The sequence below is a fragment of the Mustelus asterias genome, chromosome 18, assembly GCF_964213995.1.
Source record: "Mustelus asterias chromosome 18, sMusAst1.hap1.1, whole genome shotgun sequence".
NCBI classification, from domain to species: Eukaryota; Metazoa; Chordata; class Chondrichthyes; order Carcharhiniformes; family Triakidae; genus Mustelus; species Mustelus asterias.
In genome coordinates, this window is record NC_135818.1 from 47,250,554 (window position 1) to 47,264,091 (window position 13,538).

Genomic DNA, 13,538 nt, shown 5'->3' on the forward strand with positions numbered 1-13,538 from the left:
CCCTCTCTCTCTCTCCTCCCCCCCCCCCCCCCCGTCATGAAAATGGTAAAATATGTGCGTGTGAAATGAAATATGGCATATGGTCATGCTTACATGGTTTCTCTTTGATTTGTAGAACAATTTCCTCACTTCAAAATGGCAGTTTTCCGATCGAATCAATTGAAGTGGTTTTCATCTAATTTAATCAATGTGTATGCTACACTTCGACATTCCATGGTCATGAAATATCCACTGAGAACTACACCAAGGGCCTGGTAAGCATTTGAATCTAGATTAAGACCTTCAGTGTATTTTGTGAAGCTCTGCAATCTGAATCTGGAATTTTGGCTGAAGGACACTGGTTCAGCAGCTTAAGAAATCTGCTGGTTACCTGGAGTCAGTGGAAGTAACAGATTATTCTTGTAAGCAAGCAACAATCTCCTAACATTCTGTTAATAGTAATAGGGGTGGCACAGTGGTTAGCACTGCTGCCTCACAGCGCCAGGGACCCAGGTTCAATTCGGGCCTCGGGTCTTTGTGGAGTTTCTCCCCGTGCCTGTGTGAGTTTCCTCCAGGTGCTCCAGTTTCCTCCCACAGTCCAAAGGTTAGGTTGATTGGCCATGCTAAACTGACCCTAGTGTCAGGGGGATTAGCAGTGTAAATATATGGGGTTATGGGAATAGGGCCTGGGTGGGATTGTGGTTGGTGCAGACTCGATGGGCCAAATGGCCTCCTTCTGTACTGTAGGGATTCTATGATTCTGATCATATGAGTTTCATTTTTAGCAAATAAACCTTCACTTTGAATTTTTATTATCTTTACCTCCAATACAAAGGTCATCAATGTCCTAAGAATTTTTCAAATAGTACATTATACTAAAATCAGGGCATCTATTTATCACCCACTTTTTTGATTGTGATCATTTCTACATTGTTGTAGAGCATGTATACTTTCTCCTGGGCAAGGTGAGGTTGTTGGGGTGGGTCGTAGTAGGAGAACAAGATGCTTTCCAACAATGAAGAGGGAGTAATAGCACCTTTTAATGTACTAAGACACTCTAAGATAACTGCTATGTAAATACAAGGTTTTTATTTTGCTGTGCGTTCACATGTAACAATGGAATGGTAGCCTTTATGCTTCATGTTACTGGAGGTAGGGGTGGTTATATTGGGACATGAAGTGTAATATGGCACAGTTAATTCTCCTGCATATCCAGCAATCCTGAAACCTTTTGACCATCTGCATGGAATCACTGTTAAATTACAAACTGCTCTGGAGAAAGATGAAATCAGTTACTTACCTTGTAGAGAAGTACACAGTAAATTGGTTGAATGACCAAAACGACTGCCATTTCCTGGAATGAGCCTATGGCATGAATGTTGTGAACTGTACTTACTTTCAGTTCTCTATTCCGAGCAGTCCATGATGCTGTGTAGGTTGCAGATCTGGCTACAGCAGCAAACAAAGCTTAGTGATAGAAAAAGTCTCCTGAAATGGAATCCCCTAGAAAAGGTACCAGAAAATCCACCTATTTCTAGATGCTGCTGGATAAATCGGGATGGTTTGGCTCGCTCATGCCTGATAAAATGGTCATCCACACCATCTTCTCCTACTTTAACTTCCTCCAACATGCATATCGTGTTGACTAAGATTTCAGTCAGGATTCTCATTAGCAAGGCAGATCCACCAGAATTAATCTGGACCTTGGAGGGTTGCTTTGAGATTGCATTCCCTTGAGTAGAGAAGACTATAGAGGGATCTAACTGAGGTGTTCTAAATCATTAAAGGATATGATAAGATGGTTTTTAAAAAATCCTCTAGCCAACGAGCCTAGAACTGGAAGCAGCAGTTTTTTTTATCTGAAGAGCCTTTTCTAAAAGAATTGCCTAACATACAAACTGTTCAGAGCTGCGAAGTAAAAATGGAAATGAGCAAGATGTTGATTTTCTACTTTGAATGAAACACCGATAACAAATTTACTGAAATATTTTTTATAATAAACTTAAAAGGAATTCTATTTGTCCAGTGATCTTAAAAATAAGATTGCTTAGTTCAGAGAAAAGACAATTTTTTTGCACCTTGATTTTCCTGATATAAAAATAGCTGATAGTACATTCGGAATAATTTGTTTTCAATTCTATTAGAAACATTAATGTCACAACAATAAAACCCAATTCCTCAACTCAAGGATTTGGCTTATAGCCATAATGTAGATGTAATGGCCAGAACAGGTTTATTTTCAAGCACAATGGCATTTTAAACATTTAAATTTACCATAATTATTAACATTCAATTCTTGCAGGAAAATTGTTACCTTCTAGTTGACAGTCTCTTGACTTAATGTTTCTAGATTTTTTTCATAAAAATGAGAACAGGTCAATAAAGATTAGGAGCTGCAAATGAGACATTCATGAGCCACATATGGTCAACCCCTGCTCTAGATCAAGGAGACATTCATGTCCTGTTCAGAGCTTACATCAGTCAGCACTGTTTCGTAAGAAAGGTCATGCAATTCTGGAACTTCCTTTCCCCAAAACACTACTGGTGGGAGCTCAATTGAAAATTGAGATTTTTGATCGGTAAGAGTATTAAGGGTTATGGGAAAAAGTAAATGGAGTTCAGAAATCGATGAACCATTATCTAAATGAATGATGGGACAAGGATCTGAATGACCACTTCCTGCTCCTGGATTCCGTTGAGCCTCCTTAGTTTCTGGCTCAGGAGTTCTCTTCCAATAGAATTCTCTCAATTGGTAATGAGCTTGTATGGCTGAGACCACTGAATTATGGAATAACAGCAAAGGCCCTATGGCAGCAGGAATAGAACCAACCTGCCCCCGTTAAGAACCACTTCCTCATCACAGGAGGTCAACATTGGGCACCCCTCAACTGTTTCCACACCGACCAAGGCCTTTGTGTACATAAGACCATAAGAAATAGGAGCAGGAGTAGGCCATCTAGCCCCTCGAGCCTGCCCCGCCATTCAATAAGATCATGGCTGATCTGAAGTGAATCAGTTCCACTTACCTGCCTGCTCCCATAACCCTTAATTCCCATACTGATCAGAAATCCATCTATCCGTGACTTAAACATATTCAACGAGGTAGCCTCCACCACTTCAGTGGGCAGGGAATTCCAGAGATTCACCACCCTCTGAGTGAAGAAGTTCCTCCTCAACTCTGTCCTAAACTGACCCCCCTTTATTTTGAGGCTGTGCCCTCTAGTTCTGGTTTCCTTTCTAAGTGGAAAGAATCTCTCCACTTCTACCCTATCCAGCCCCTTCATTATCTTATATGCCTCTATAAGATCACCCCTCAGCCTTCTAAACTCCGAGTACAAACCTAATCTGCTCAATCTCTCCTCATAATCTACACCCCTCATCTCCGGTGTCAACCTAGTGAACCTTCTCTGCACTCCCTCCAAGGCCAATATATCCTTTCGCAAGTAAGGGGACCAAAACTGCACACAGTATTCCAGCTGTGGCCTGACCAATGCCTTGTACAGATGCAGCAAGACTTCTCTGCTTTTATATTCTATCTCCCTCGCGATAAATGCCAACATCCCATTTGCCTTCTTGATCACCTGTTGTACTTGCAGACTGAGTTTTTGCGACTCATGCACAAGGACCCCCAGGTCCCTTTGCACAGTAGCATGTTGTAATTTTTTTCCATTTAAATAATAATCCAATTTGCTATTATTTCTTCCAAAGTGATCCAATTAATGTACTCCAATTAATGATTCACATCATTGAAGACTGCCCCCTGACAAAATTCAACAGAGGGCTGAGAGCTCCATCTAGCCATTGTGGAAGCTATTGCTTGGTGAATATTGCCCATACTTAAAAGAAATTGGTAATGCAGACGAGAGGAGAAACTTCTTGTGCATGGGTGAAAACACTTAAAATACCTGTAGTGAGTCCCTAAATATGGCCAAACATTTCCCAAGTAAGCTCAGTGAACTGTGTCCCTTTAACAAAGTACTACACCCATGATGAATTGGTCACAATTATCAAGTGGTGGAGCACGGACTTGGCGACTTTCTAATTCTCATGCTGTTATGTTGAATGCCTTAATTGAATCTGACTTCACTACACTCTATTCCAGATCCTAACCACATGCTGCGTGAAAATGTTTTTCTTCATGTCATCATTGCTTCTTTTGCCGATTATCGGTTGTCACGTTCTTGATTCTGCTGCTGCTGGAAACAGTTTTTTTTTTCTGCTCTGTCCAGATCCTTTATGATTTTTGATCCTCTATATTGTGATCATACTGTGCCTTCAAGAGTATTATGGTTCAGGTCAGAAACTCCAACGTGTTTTATGGAGCCCGTCTGGATCATAAGTTTTGCACCTTGAATTTGGCTAGGATAAGCATAATATGTTTCACATCAAGTATGATTCAAATGACCCACTAGGGAGCTTTTATCAAACAAAGTTTATTTAAGAATATGGTTAACACGTGGAAAAAAAATTAGCACTAACTTTTATCAATTACAAACAAAACAACCACAATAATGTCTAACCCTTAATAAGTATATCTAAGATGTTGCAATCAAACCAAAACTTCCTTTAGACAAGTTTTCACAGGTTTAGCACAGCAAAGACTAATGCTCACGCAATACTGGAACTGAGACCTTTGGATGAATGCAGTTCAGTTGATACACTCGGAACAGCTTCCCAGAACACCAGGGAGACTCTGGCCAAGCCACCAACACCAGATTTTCTACTCCAGGAAGGCTAGAATCCTTGCTTTTAGCTAAGCACAACTTCTAAAACCCAGAGAAACACTGCTTTCAGTCTGATGTCCACTCCCTTTTAAATCCAAAACCTGCAGCTCAGAAAATGAAGGAGCTCCTGTCACCTGACCTGCAAACATTCTTCCTCCTGACAATGCAGGGTCATAAAACTAATACCCAAAGTAGAAGTAAACCCCATTCAAACCACTTAAGGAGCAATAAAAGACTTCTCGTAGACAGCTCGGCATCAATGACATCAGATAAGGCTGTGAGCATGATGTTTTTTAAAAATCTCTTATAGGTATGCTAACGTCACAAGATATATATATTTATAGCATGTTTCTTGTAAGGGGTATGTTTAAAACTCCACTCTTCTGAAGGGTGATGGTTTTTCTCAGAAAACCTTTAAATTAGTAGCTGGGGGAACAAGATAAGTACTCATTTAAACATGGGAGTATTTGTTTAAGCAGAGTTAATGCATTCTGTGTTTACTTGGGTTCCCCCCTGGGGTTTCAGATTAGAGTTTTTTGATTGACAGAGTCATGTGGTTAATGGGAAGAACTAAACTTGCAGGAAAGAGTTTCATGTTGACATGTAAGTAGTTGCTACCTGGGCTGCCAGAAGAAAGCAGTCTCTCTCTGTCTCTATCTTTTTGAGAAAGTGACCAAGGAGGTGGATGGGGGCAAGGCAGTGGACGTGGTATATATGGATTTTAGTAAGGCGTTTGATAAGGTTCACCATGGTAGGCTTCTGCAGAAAATGCTGATGTATGGGATTGGGGGTGATCTAGGAAATTGGATCAGGAATTGGCTAGCGGATAGGAAACAGAGGGTGGTGGTTGATAGTAAATATTCATCATGGAGTGCGGTTACAAGTGGTGTACCTCAGGGATCTGTTTTGGGGCCACTGCTGTTTGTAATATTTATTAATGATCTGGATGAGGGTATAGTTGGGTGGATTAGCAAATTTGCTGATGACACCAAAGTCGGTGGTGTGGTAGACAGTGAGGAAGGGTGTCGTAGTTTGCAGGAAGACTTAGACAGGTTGCAAAGTTGGGCCGAGAGGTGGCGGATGGAGTTTAATGCGGAGAAGTGTGAGGTAATTCACTTTGGTAGGAATAACAGATGTGTTGAGTATAGGGCTAACGGGAGGACTTTGAATAGTGTGGAGGAGCAGAGGGATCTAGGTGTATGTGTGCATAGATCCCTGAAAGTTGGGAATCAAGTAGATAAGGTTGTTAAGAAGGCATATGGTGTCTTGGCGTTTATTGGTAGGGGGATTGAATTTAGGAGTCGTAGCGTTATGTTGCAACTGTACACAACTCTGGTGCGGCCGCACTTGGAGTACTGTGTGCAGTTCTGGTCCCCACATTACAGGAAGGATGTGGAGGCTTTGGAGAGGGTGCAGAGGAGGTTTACCAGGATGTTGCCTGGTATGGAGGGGAGATCCTATGAGGAGAGGCTGAGGGATTTGGGATTGTTTTCGCTGGAAAGGCGGCGGCTAAGAGGGGATCTTATTGAAACATATAAGATGATTAGAGGTTTAGATAGGGTGGATAGTGATAGCCTTTTTCCTCTGATGGAGAAATCCAGCACGAGGGGGCATGGCTTTAAATTGAGGGGGGGGTAGTTATAGAACCGATGTCAGGGGTAGGTTCTTTACCCAGAGGGTGGTGAGGGATTGGAATGCCCTGCCAGCATCAGTAGTAAATGCGCCTAGTTTGGGGGCGTTTAAGAGATCCGTAGATAGGTTCATGGACGAAAAGAAATTGGTTTAGGTTGGAGGGTCACAGTTTTTTTTTAACTGGTCGGTGCAACATCGTGGGCCGAAGGGCCTGTTCTGCGCTGTAATGTTCTATGTTCTATGTTCTATCTCTAAAGGCTTTCTGAAAGCTCCAAAGTTGGTAATTTAAGTCAAAGCAGGCATGCCTGTGTTTTGCTAACTAATTATAAAGAGAGATTTAAGTTTAGAAGAGAACTATTGCTTGATTGAACTCCTAATGATAGGTTAGTGGTTAAGAATTGTATCTTGTCATGTTTAAGTATTGTTCAATTGTTAAAAGCTAAACTAATTCATTTGTTATAGTTAAACTTTTAAATGTAGTTTGTTTCGCGAAATTCCCAATTTCTCAGTAGAATCGCACCTGGATTGAAATATCTTCTCCTCACAATACTTAAATAGAAAATTTTTGGGTCTAGTCTGACTTCATAATATACCTTGTGGTTTCTGATTGGTACCCTAACACTATCAAATCTGCTCTTAACCTTCTCTAAGGGAACCAGTCCCAACTTCTCTCATTTATTATATAACTGAACTTCCTTATCCCTGGAGCCATTCTCATGAATCTTTTCTGCATTCTCTAATGCCCTCACATCCTCCCTAAAGTGTAGCATCCAGAACTGAACATGATACTCCATTGAGGCCAAACCTGTGTTCTCTATGAGAATAAGATCAATCTTCCTTGCTTTCGCACAATAATGCCCTTGTTAATAAAGCCCAGAATGCCAAGTGCTTTATTAATGGCTCTCTCAATCTGTCACACCATTTTCAACTATTTATGCACATATACACCCAAATCCCTCTGCTCCTGCACCTCTTTTAGGATTGTATTTTTTTTTATATTTCTCTTCTCTGTTGCAAAAACCAGGCTTCCCTCATCAGCGAGCAGGGGGCCAGGAATTCCCAAGTCCTTACCAGCCTCTCGAGTTTCACGCATGAGTGGATCAGGGAAGGGCTACCCCTGTGCAGTGATGTTTTGGGATGTTGTAAGATGTGTAATTGGCAGGTCTCATGAAGATGTTCAGAGTCTTGTATAATTTAACGTTGTGTTTATTAATTACTAGCTATATACAGTATGAGGCCTAACACTGTCTTTATGCTTGCCTCTACCCATACTGGCCATGTAGAAGATAGCTGTAAGCTCAAATGATATTGATGAATTGGTGGAGTGGGCAGGAAGGTGGCAGATGGAATTCTACTCTGATAAATGTGAAGTAACGCTTTTATGGAGATCAAACAGTAAAAGGGAATGCACAATAAATGGAAATATACTGAGAGGGGTAGATAAAGTGAGAGATCTTGGCATGCAAGTTCACAGGTCTCTGAAGGTAGCAGTACAGATAGATAAAGTTGTAAAGCGGCACAGTGGTTCGCACTGCTGCTTCACAGTGCTAGGGCCCGAGTTCAATTCCCGGCCTGGGTCACTGTCTGTGCGGAGTCTGCATGTTTTCCCTATGTCTGTGGGGGGGTTTCCTCCGGGTGCTCCAGTTTCCTCCCACGGTCCAAAAGAAGTGCTGGTTGGGTGCATTGGCCGTGCTAAATTCTCCCTCAGTGTACCCGAACAGGTACCGGAGTGTGGCGACTAGGGGATTTTCACAGTAACTTCATTGCAATGTTAATGTAAAGCTACTTGTGACTAATAAATAAACTTAAACTTCAAAAACTCCTTAATTGGCAGAGGTATAGATATAAAAGTAGGGATATAATGATGAAACTGTATAAAAACTGGTGAGGCCACATCTGGTATATTGTACGCAGTTCTGGTCACCACATTACAGGAAAGACGTAATTGTCCTCCAGAGTGCAGAGAAAATTTACTAGATCATTGATATGACTGGAGAATTGTAGCTACGGGGAGAGTTTAGAGGGGTTGGGGTTGTTTTCCTTGGAACAGAGAAGGCTGAGAGGTGACATGATTGAGATATACAAGATTTTGAGGGGTAGGGAGAGAGCAGAGAGGAGGAAACTGGCAGAGAGCTTAAAAACCAGAGGTCAGATTCAAGCTAAGTGGCAGTAGGAATAGAGGGGACCTGAAGAAAAACTTTTTATGCAGAGGGTGATGGATGTCTGCAATTTGCTGTCCGAGTTGGTGGTGGTGGCAGAGAACTTAAACTTGTTTAAAAAGTACCTAGATCTGCACCTTAAGTTGCAGAGCTGTGGGCTGTCTGCAGGAAGATGGGATTAGAAAGGGCACCTGAGTGTCTTTGGGCTGGCATGGATAGGATGGGCCAATAGCCCCTTTCTAGAGTCAGGTGATGTGTCCCTTTATATCACAGTGGGTGGCCCGAATCGGCCAGCGGGCTGATTTAAATGCATTTGCATGCATTTAAATCGGCATGATGAAGCCCGCGCCCAACTTACCCAAGGATTCCCACTTTATGAGGCTCCGATCCGATCGGCGCCCGCGCATTTACCGTGTTGCTGAATTCAAGTCCGATAGGGCTTCAACTCAGCAACTGAACCGCCGAATTGCCCCCGGCCATCCTTCGTGGACTGCCCCCACGAACCACCCCAGCAGCCCCCCCCCCCCCCCCCCCCCACCGATCGGACTACCCTGGGGCGCAGGCCCCGCCAGCGGGCCCCCGACCTACCTTGATCGCTGGTGTCCATCGAAAGCATCTTGCGATCCTGGATCCTGGCCTTGCTCCGGGGGTCCTGGTGGGTAGGATGACGTCTCTTCACTGGGGGGGGGGATGTGACATCTCTTCCCTGAGGGGGGGGATGTGACATCTCTTCCCTGAGGGGGGGAGGAACATCACATCCCCCCTACCCCCCAGGAAGAGACATCACATCCCCCCCCCCCCCCCCCAACCTCCCCCCTCAGGGAAGAGACGTCACATCCCACCCCCCACCCACCGACCAGGGAAAGTCAAAGCCTGCTGTCAGCACTGCCTTTGACTTTCGCGCTCGGGCGCGTTGAGTGCTGATGGCCAGTTCGGTGCTCCGACAGATGCAAATGCGCTAGGCCCCGCCCACTGGACCCACGCCGAAAAAAGGCGTATGGGGGCGCTGGAGCGAGCGTGGCTGCCAGGCGCGGGTCTGATTTACAACCGCACCCAGCAGTTAGAGCCGATTTGGTAAAATCGGCCCCTATGTACAGCCCATCCCCCCAAGCCTTTACCTAACATATATTACCTCCACTACACCTTTCCCCCACCACCTGTCTATGTTTATAGGTTCAGGCAGTCTGAAGGCTTTATAATTCTTCCAGATCTTGTCTTTACACCAGTTGGGGGAGTGTGAGACTCTTGTACTGGACTAACCTTGATGAATAGGAGGTCATTCTGGCATTTGGTGGATTGGTCTTAATTCTTTTTTCATTCTTTGGAATTGAACTGTTCCTTCTCAACTCCCATCTGGCGTCATTGGTTTGTCCCTTTCTTATGGTGAGAATGAACTTACAGCTCATCTACAGTGCTCATTCTGTTTTTCTTCATGTGTTTTGCCATGATGCACGTTTGGATGGAAGGTGATTCATTCTGTTGTGTGGGTGAGATTTTACAACAGGCTCACCTTGCAGTTTAGCTTTCTGTGTGACAAATATCTCAATAGTTTGCTTCATTGCCTCTGAGGTGTGCTGCAGTCAGTTGATGGCTGCTTCTCTGTTCCATCCATGTCTATCTGGCTAACAAGTTGCATTGGCCAGAGTTGCAGTGTCTTGTGTCATGGTGTTTTGAGTTACGTTAACAATAGGTGTCAGAGCCAGCGATTGAGACTCTTCTTGCTGCTGGTTCATCTTTTGCCATTCTTGGTAGTCTGACTACTGAGAAACTTCCAGCACCTGCAAATGATGGATCCCCCCCCTGCTGTTATAGTGATCAGAAACCCCTCTTTCTCTCTGCACCCCCACCCAATCTTATGGTCCAGCACTCCCCCACTCGGAATGTTTCTTATTTTATAGAGTCATAGAGGTTTACAGCACGGAAACAGGCACTTCAGCCCAACTTGTCCATGCCGCCCTTTTTTTTAAAACCCCTAAACTAATCCCAATTGCCCGCATTTGGCCCATATCCCTCTATACCCATCGTACCCATGTAAGTATCTAAATGCTTTTTAAAAGATAAAATTGTACCCGCCTCTACTACTACCTCTGGCAGCTTGTTCCAGACATTTACCAACCTCTGTGAAAAATATTGCCTCTCTGGACACTTTTGTATCTCTCCCCTCTCACCTTAAACCTTATGCCCTCTAGTTTTAGACTCCGCTACCTTTGGGAAAAGATATTGACTATCTAGCTGATCTATGCCCCTCATTATTTTATAGACCTCTATAAGGTCACCCCTCAGCCTCCTACGCTCCAGAGAAAAAAGTCCCAGTCTATTCAGCCTCTCCTTATAACTCAATCCATCAAGTCCTGGTAGCATCCTAGTAAATCTTTTCTGCACTCTTTCTAGTTTAATAATATCCTTTCTATATTAGGGTGACCAGAATTGCACACAATTCTGCCAAGTTTGTACTCCCTGACTTGTCTAAGAGGCTTCAAGGTGACTTAGACAAGTTGAGGGAGTGGGCAAATACATGGCAGATGCAATATAATGTCGATAAATGTAAAGTTGTTCACTTTGTACGGAAAAACAAAAGGGCAGAGTATTATTAAAATGGTGATAGTGGGAAGTGTTGTACCAAGGGATCTGGGTGTCTTTGTACACCAGTCACTCAAAACAAACAATGAATATCTCTTGTATGATAAGTGAATCAAATTTGGTCTACATTTGTCGTTATTTGCCATGAAAGGATAGACATCCTCACTACCATTGACATTGAGCGGCACAGAGACACGGTGGTTATTTTATTTCTGAAGAGTTGGTCACCCTGTGGGTTGCTACATTAGGAGAATCTAGGGTAAATCAGTTGCAATGGAAATTCCTGCTCTTGCAGAGGTGCAAATCTCAACTCTGGCTCTTCACAAAACAGGAATTTTGGAGTTGCTGTTTTAATTCATCCTAACCTCTTGTATGACAGTATTCCGTTAAGCTATTCCAATTACCTTACCTGTCTCTCAACCGGAAGACCTGTATTTTCTAACAGCAGGGCTTCTGCCTGAATTGACTCTGGTAAAACCCCGAAGTGCAGCTTCTGCAATAGCAGCATTTAAATTTCACTGCCAAAGTGTAGGACTCGCCCTCAAAACAGAATATCGCTGTATCACCTCTCCTTCACTGCTGCTGCCATTGTCAAGACCGCATCAGGACATGCCCACCTCTTGACTGCAATGCCATCAAGGACACACCTGTCAAACGGTGTCCTCTTTGTGATGGCCTCGGGAGACTCTGCAAGATCTGCACCATCTTTAATGTAGGCAGATGCCTTGGTCATTACTAGCATTGATTTAAGACCATGCATTTTTGCATGGGTGAGCTATGTGCAGAAACAGTTAATATTTGAGTCAATGTTTTGAGTCCAATGTGACTTTTTCCAAAGAAGAGACTTATTGGACTTGAAACTTTAACTCAGTTTCTTGCTTCACAGATGCTGCTAGATTGGTGTTTTTTTCCAGCATTTTCTGTTTCTGCTTCATGGTTTGTTGGACCAGGGGACTAAAATGGTAAAAATTGAATCTCGTGGACAAGTCTTGGGTTTGATCCTTAAATCGTAGCCAGGTGGCTTGAACAATATTAAAATATTCAGCAGTGAATTGAAAGCTATAATAATCAGCAACAGTTCTGCTCCAAGTTGTTACTTAGTGACTCATGCCACTGGACACAATCCATAATATAAGCTGAAATAAATAACGCATGGAACCCTTCAACCTCCCATTTATGATGGCGTATCAACTGTTCTTCAAGGTCAGTATAAAGCAATTCTTGGCACCGTGGAGATGGGAAGTGTGCAGGATTTCCTACTATACAAGATGTTATGTATAATCAGCTTCAGCTATCGTTGCCAAAACACCCTAAGTGACTTAGCCCTTCGAGTATAATTTAGGTCAACTGCACCTGCACTCCTGCTCAAGCTAAACATAATATACTCCTGGCTTTTTGGCATTCTGCTGATATCTCAACGTAGTGTTAAAATTTACTGTCATTTCCTCAACTGTCATGGGGGGGAGAAAAAGCCAGTCATAACTTATTTCTACCATTGTGACCAATGAACTAACGACCACTAGCTCAAATCAGCACATAGGTAAGGCATTTAGTAGCGAGTGTCAGCTAGGTGGTTTCAGCGGTATTAAAATATTCAGCATTGAATTTAAAGCTAAAATAATTAGCAACTTAGTGACCCAAGCCAGCCAAGTAGAATAAATATTTCTACTTTAATTTTTTACTGTTCTTTACCTTTTATTTTTTATGGTCTTTCTTCATTTTTCTCTCCCCCCACTCTTTCCTTTCCCCTACTTCATTCCCCTTCTCTTACCTCCCTCCCACCGCCGCCGCTTACCCTTTTCTACATTCTACCTCTGTCCCATTCCTCCTCTTCCCCTCCCCTCCCCTCCAACATCGCCATCTGTCACAGCTTACAGCTTCTCTGCTGTTTGACCATTCACACCCTTTATTCTCTCTGGGCACAGCTTTAGCAGTCTTTCCCCCTGGTTTCTATGGTTATGACTCATCTTTCATTCCCTCCCCCTGCAATATAAATATCTCCCTCTTTCTCGGCCTTTTGGCTTTGACAATGGGTCATCTAGACTCGAAACATCAGCTCTTTTCTCTCCTTACAGATGCTGCCAGACCTGCTGAGATTTTCCAGCGTTTTCTCTTTTGATTCCAGAGGCCTTATCTTGTGTTTTCACCTTTTGTGTGACATCTTTTTGAATGCCTTTTGGAAATCTAAGTATACTGCATCAGCTTGTTCCCTTCTATCTACCCTAATCGTACTATGCTTTTGTAAGTGTATTAAGACTTAGTAACAGATTCAAACATTTCCTCAACAGGCTAACTGGCCAATAGCTTCATTTGTGTGTCTCCTTCCTTTCTTAAATTGGTGAAACATTTGCCATTTTCCAATTTGATGGAACTGTTCCTGAATCTAAGGAATTTTGGAAAATCATAGTGCATCCTCTATCTCTGCAGCTCTTTTAGAATCCTTGGGTGTATGTGGTTCTCTGTA

At 43.0% G+C, this 13,538-nt stretch overlaps 1 long non-coding RNA gene across 3 annotated transcripts in view; it reads left to right on the forward strand.

Moving 5' to 3' along the window:
- The window catches only part of LOC144507106 (uncharacterized), a 59,152-nt gene that overhangs the window by 37,726 nt on the left and 7,888 nt on the right, over positions 1 to 13,538 (forward strand). For all 3 annotated transcript variants that reach the window (XR_013500023.1, XR_013500022.1, XR_013500024.1), the window contains one exon: positions 116 to 254. This is a non-coding gene — a long non-coding RNA (uncharacterized LOC144507106). The remainder of the gene's footprint in view (positions 1 to 115; positions 255 to 13,538) is intronic.